The sequence below is a fragment of the Bemisia tabaci genome, chromosome 6 (assembly GCF_918797505.1).
Source record: "Bemisia tabaci chromosome 6, PGI_BMITA_v3".
NCBI classification, from domain to species: Eukaryota; Metazoa; Arthropoda; class Insecta; order Hemiptera; family Aleyrodidae; genus Bemisia; species Bemisia tabaci.
This window is the reverse complement of record NC_092798.1, coordinates 10,637,611-10,644,481: the sequence shown is the minus strand read 5'-3', so window position 1 is coordinate 10,644,481 and position 6,871 is coordinate 10,637,611. Positions and strand designations below refer to the sequence as shown.

The 6,871-nt window shown below is 40.7% G+C and overlaps 1 protein-coding gene across 1 annotated transcript in view; it reads right to left on the bottom strand.

The window, feature by feature from the left end:
- Window positions 1-2,379: 2,379 nt before the first annotated feature.
- LOC109038667 (fatty acyl-CoA hydrolase precursor, medium chain) overlaps window positions 2,380-6,871 on the bottom strand; it is a 135,131-nt gene continuing 130,639 nt past the window's right edge. The window contains exon 7 of the mRNA XM_072301876.1: window positions 2,380-6,355. The gene's annotated coding sequence lies outside the window, so the exon portion shown is untranslated. The remainder of the gene's footprint in view (window positions 6,356-6,871) is intronic.

Here is a 6,871-nt window from a genome sequence, read left to right as displayed (position 1 = left end):
TTTCACGTACGATTAATTCGCAGGGGCCACCTGGCTCTCAGGAATACCCGCATGACCCGTTTCGATATGTTGGATGATGAATGATATAAAATCCTAGGTCGGAAAAAAGTAAAAAAAAAAAAAATAATTTTTCCACGTGCGAACACTTGAGTATTATCTACAAAACGACATTACTAAGAGTATTATAAAAGAAGAATCTTACATACCTCTTTCAGTAATCCAGTGACATCTTAGTAGTGCTAACAGCGGAACCAGAAGTTTGCTCTCGTGAATTTTTTCCATTGCCTAACCCCCCCCCCCTTTCTCGCTCTCGCATCTCACGCGTCCGACTCCTCCTCGCTACTAGACGAAGACTCCGCGCTACTGGTATCGAAGTTAAAACTTTCTCCCTCTTCTGAGTGATACCCCCGTTCTACTGCCTCCGGATCTGAATCAGACGGATCAGACAATTTCAAACGGATAATCTCACCACGTAACCGCCGCAGAACCTCGTGAAGCAAGTTATGTACAATTGCAGGGGACTCTGAAAAATCCCTTAAGTCAGCAGTCAATCGGATTTCATAAAATAGGTACCAGACCGGACTACAGTATGAATCACGAACCGTACGCCACTGTTTATATGTAGCCCACAGAAACTTTTTAGGATTCAGAGGCCCCCCACTTAAAATTCTGAATAGCGCGTTCGCGAAGAGAGCTTTATCGCTGACCCGACTTAACATATCCGAGGCAGGCCAGAACGAGTTTTCCACTATCAGTTGAGCAAGAAAGGCCACCCCACCCCTCATAAGGATATATCCATACAGTTTTTCCCGCCCCGCTTCATATCTCAACTTCAAAACGTTAATATTAGGAGGCTCCTGTTGAGCACCTACAGACTGCTGGTGAACGTTGACAGGGACAGAAACGACGGGGTGACTACGGTTCCGGATTGGAGGCATTCTTAGTTGTTATACGAAAAAACACGGTACACCGAACAAAGAAGAACGCAGCGAACGCGAATTAAAGACACTTGCGTCGTGAGAAGAACTGAAGTGAAGTTACATTTTCTTCATTTTATAAGCCTAAACTGAGATGAAACATTACCTCACAATTTTTAATTTAGAAGGACATAGATTGTAACATATTTACGGACTTTGATTGTACCAGAATAATTCGAATCTCACGTCCTAAAAACGAACTAGTGGAATGAAATTTGTGATAAACCTGTATTTTTCCGAGCTCGTGTAGCCTGAGAGAATTGATACCACCTCATCAAGTAGGAGGAATTGCTCATTTTCTGTATTTTTTGAGCTCAGGGAAGAGCTGAGGAGAAAATTGATCCTAACTGAAAATTACTATCTCATTTCTCAAAACACACGTTTCCACAAATTTTTTTCCGCAAGAAATTGACATATCTCACGTTTTAATAATTTTTTTTTATTTCTTTTTGAGAAGCTACAGAGAAATCAATGATGCTAATTTTCAGCGTAGAGGGTAACATTTCCGCAGGAAAATCTACACTCCTTCAACTTCTCGGAGAGATATCATCAGAATATTTCATAGTACCCGAACCAATTACTCAATGGACGAATTTTCATGGTGACAATGTCTTACAAAAATTTTATGAAGACCCATATTCAAACGCTTTTTTGTTTCAAAGTTTAGTAGAGTTAACATTTCTCAAAGCTTCACTAACATTACCCCAAGAAAAACCAATAATTTTTGAGCGCTCATTTGAAGCATCCATTAAAGTTTTTATGGAGCTCGCGTTTCAGAATAAATATGTTAAATCTGCTGAAAAAAACATGATGGAGGAGCGATACGATCTTTTAAAGTCAAAATTTAACATCGAACCTACACATTTTATTTATTTACGAGTGGGGGCAGAACGATGTTTTGGTCGAATGCGAAAACGCAATAGAGATGAAGAAAACGAGGTAGCATTAGAATATTTATTAATAATACAGACGCTCTTAGACGATGCTTAAGCATCGTTTCTGTTCTCTTGAAGTAATTTCTTGATTACTGAAACGACGTCATTCAAAATTTCTTTGGGAGATCTGTTTCCGTCTATTATAGTTACATTCTTCTTTTTCAGTAACCAGTCGTCTAAGAGTCTTTTCAGCAGATTTAACATATTTATTCTGAAACGCGAGCTCCATAAAAACTTTAATGGATGCTTCAAATGAGCGCTCAAAAATTATTGGTTTTTCTTGGGTAATGTTAGTGAAGCTTTGAGAAATGTTAACTCTACTAAACTTTGAAACAAAAAAGCGTTTGAATATGGGTCTTCATAAAATTTTTGTAAGACATTGTCACCATGAAAATTCGTCCATTGAGTAATTGGTTCGGGTACTATGAAATATTCTGATGATATCTCTCCGAGAAGTTGAAGGAGTGTAGATTTTCCTGCGGAAATGTTACCCTCTACGCTGAAAATTAGCATCATTGATTTCTCTGTAGCTTCTCAAAAAGAAATAAAAAAAAATTATTAAAACGTGAGATATGTCAATTTCTTGCGGAAAAAAATTTGTGGAAACGTGTGTTTTGAGAAATGAGATAGTAATTTTTCAGTTAGGATCAATTTTCTCCTCAGCTCTTCCCTGAGCTCAAAAAATACAGAAAATGAGCAATTCCTCCTACTTGATGAGGTGGTATCAATTCTCTCAGGCTACACGGGCTCGGAAAAATACAGGTTTATCACAAATTTCATTCCACTAGTTCGTTTTTAGGACGTGAGATTCGAATTATTCTGGTACAATCAAACTCCGTAAATATGTTACAATCTATGTCCTTCTAAATTAAAAATTTTGAGGTAATGTTTCATCTCAGTTTAGGCTTATAAAATGAAGAAAATGTAACTTCACTTCAGTTCTTCTCACGACGCAAGTGTCTTTAATTCGCGTTCGCTGCGTTCTTCTTTGTTCGGTGTACCGTGTTTTTTCGTATAACAACTAAGAATGCCTCCAATCCGGAACCGTAGTCACCCCGTCGTTTCTGTCCCTGTCAACGTTCACCAGCAGTCTGTAGGTGCTCAACAGGAGCCTCCTAATATTAACGTTTTGAAGTTGAGATATGAAGCGGGGCGGGAAAAACTGTATGGATATATCCTTATGAGGGGTGGGGTGGCCTTTCTTGCTCAACTGATAGTGGAAAACTCGTTCTGGCCTGCCTCGGATATGTTAAGTCGGGTCAGCGATAAAGCTCTCTTCGCGAACGCGCTATTCAGAATTTTAAGTGGGGGGCCTCTGAATCCTAAAAAGTTTCTGTGGGCTACATATAAACAGTGGCGTACGGTTCGTGATTCATACTGTAGTCCGGTCTGGTACCTATTTTATGAAATCCGATTGACTGCTGACTTAAGGGATTTTTCAGAGTCCCCTGCAATTGTACATAACTTGCTTCACGAGGTTCTGCGGCGGTTACGTGGTGAGATTATCCGTTTGAAATTGTCTGATCCGTCTGATTCAGATCCGGAGGCAGTAGAACGGGGGTATCACTCAGAAGAGGGAGAAAGTTTTAACTTCGATACCAGTAGCGCGGAGTCTTCGTCTAGTAGCGAGGAGGAGTCGGACGCGTGAGATGCGAGAGCGAGAAAGGGGGGGGGGGTTAGGCAATGGAAAAAATTCACGAGAGCAAACTTCTGGTTCCGCTGTTAGCACTACTAAGATGTCACTGGATTACTGAAAGAGGTATGTAAGATTCTTCTTTTATAATACTCTTAGTAATGTCGTTTTGTAGATAATACTCAAGTGTTCGCACGTGGAAAAATTATTTTTTTTTTTTTACTTTTTTCCGACCTAGGATTTTATATCATTCATCATCCAACATATCGAAACGGGTCATGCGGGTATTCCTGAGAGCCAGGTGGCCCCTGCGAATTAATCGTACGTGAAAGAATTATGTCATTCTACATCCGTCACAACGAAACGTAGATTGTGGTTGCTTGAGTGACAGGTGGTGGGGTTTCGTCGCTGAAATCGGAAGCAGAGAGCGTGCGAAAGAGTAATTGATTAGTCATGTTTACATGAATTGATCGTGGGAAAAAAAAAATCCCCCTCCTTGACGACTGCGGTGCGTGGTGTCGTCTTCTTCTTTCGATCGTGTTCGTTTGCAGTTTCTGAGAGCTCCAGCTGAGCTCTTGTAGAATCAGTCTGTGTAATTTTTTATTATTAATTGGTGGATACTTTGGAGTTTTATTTCGTGTAGTCGTATAATGATGTAGTCATCTCTTTTTTATAATTGGAGTTTTATTTCGTGTAGGCGTATAATGATGTAGTCCTCTCTTTTTTATACTACTGAAATGTTACGATACTTTTAAAGCACCCCTTGAAATTTAAAATGTGACGAAATAAACATTAGAATTTGCAGTTTTAGGGAAAAATTTCATGTCCGACCTCTCTAATTGACTCGATCCATTGTGTGGCGGGGGGCCTTACATCTTTCTCCCAATATGTAGATACTGGGTCCTTTCTAGATATTCAAGGGATTTTGCAACTTAAGGTGATTCGTCAAGCTCAAAAGAAGTGGTCGAACTGGCATGCGATATATCTCATCTTTTAGGTAAAAAATCTCGGCAGATTTTGAATTTTCAGCAAGAAAAAAAAAGGACGATAGCCCCTGCGCATGAGCCCAGAGAATCATTCTAAACCCAAAAATCGGCAAAATTCAGAGAAATGAAAGCAGGATAGTGTTTGGAAAAAACCTCGCATTCGATTCAGCTATCAATTTCTGTATCGAATGCGAGGTTTTTTTCTAAAAACTATTCCGCTTTCATTTCTCTGAATTTTGACGATTTTTGGGTTTAGAATGATTCTTTCGGCTCATGCGCAGTCCTTTTTTTGTTGAAAATTCAAAATCTGCCGAAATTTTTTATCTAAAAGATGCGATATATCGCATGCAAGTTCGACCACGTCACTTGAGCTTGACGAATCACCTTAAGTGTGCGACATTCTCTTCTCGTTGAAAAGGTAAAAGTGTTATTCAATTTTTTCAGATAGAAAAACAATGACTTGATTTTAAAAAAATTATCGAAGAGGCTCTCGGATCCCCCTCGGAGCTCAGGGACTTTCTCTAAGCCCTCTTTTGTGCTTTGAAGAAGTATCTTTCTGTATCCCTCAACCCCCCCCCCCCCCCATGGCGCTCCTTTCTGTATCCTTCAAACGATTCCCAGTTCCACCCATGCATGATAACATTGAGATGGATTTCCGTCGAAAAAATTGCGATCACTGGAGCACGGAAGGTCTCGTTATCAATGCTAATGGAGATATTGCATGTGTGAGGAATTTGGGATTTGACTGTTGATTCCTATGTAAAAGTTCGCGAGGGACACGATGGTGCCACTGGTTTTCTCTGAAATCAACTCCCAAGCTCAAAAAAAGCTCTCAAGTTGAGGCCAAAATGGAGGGGATATCCCACGCTATCCTGAGAGTCCACCTCTACATCAAAACAAACTCTCCATGCAAAGATAGGGAGCAAATACATTAGCAGTGATGCCGTGTTTTCAGTTTTGGAGTCCCCAAATAAAGTGACAGCCCTGTCAATGTAGGTATTTGCTCCCTATCTTTGCATGGAGAGTTTGTTTTGATGTAGAGGTGGACTCTCAGGATAGCGTGGGATATTCCCTCCATTTTGGCCTAAACTTGAGAGCTTTTTTTGAGCTTGGGAGTTAATTTCATAGAAAACCAGTGGTATTATCGTGTTTCTCGCGAACTTTTACGTAAGAATCAACAGTCAAATCGCAAATTCCTCACACATGCAACATCTCCATTGTCGAGCATACTGACCAACGCTGCCAAGAGAACGATGAAACAAGGAGGTAGGCAAAAATCCAGACATCAAACACGAAAATAGAATTTGGAGTCTCATCAAACTCGTGTTTTTCCATATTTCCGTTCTGTTGGAGGAGGAAACAACATGAGTTTTCATTTGACAATGGACTCGATGTCGTGAAAGCATGCATAGCGAGTGACAAAGATGGCGCTCAAATGAATCAGTAAGGACGCAAATACAGCAACTCGGTAACACAAAAATTCTCAATTTGTAATACAGACAGTCAATTTTCAAAAAGGTCCTTGAAGTTACAGCGCATCTGTTCCAACTTTGACCTTTTAAGTGTCCTTAAGTGCTTGTCTCTCGGCACCAAAAATCTTTTTCTCAGACTAACTTCTTCACCTACTGTGCAGTTTTGTGTGCGTCTTGATTATTTTCATTTTTTCGAGTTGCGGTGTGTTTTCGTTCTCACTGATTCAAATGGGAGCAAGAGCGATTGACAATCCTTTCGATTTGCTGATTTTTCGGCTTTATTCCATTTTTCACAACGCAGCCGGTCAAGTGTGTAAGTATTCCGTACAACTGCTGTCGTCAAGCTCGCATTCTGCAATGGATGTAAGAATCATATTATCATGCATTGCATACAAAAAGCAATATTTTTTTTTCAATTAGGTAACTTCGTAGAAAATATGGAATTCAGGTGATACCTCAGGAACATGGGCAATAATGAATTGCCATTGCATGGTAAGTAAGAAAGAAATTCGATAGCTCCATACGGAGATCGAGGCGTAGAATCAATAGCCCTGAAACGGTCATTTTGCCTTTGGGCCCACTAATCCTTAGCCCTCATTTCGCGGCGCGGCCCGGGAGAAGCTTTGAATTTCTCCGGGATTCAAAGTTTACCTCGAGCAGCGCCGCGAACATTTTCTCACGCAAGCGGAGGAAACTGGGAGATGGGACGTCGACGGGACCTGTCTGGCGGATGCGTTCCAGCCGCTTGTCTTGCATTTTCTTGCGTTTTGAGAAAACTGTTCAGCCACGATTCCATCGGTTTCCGGCAGACATGCGAAGCTGCCAAATCGGTCAGGGGCCCGCACCGTTCCGGAGAGAATCTCTGAGA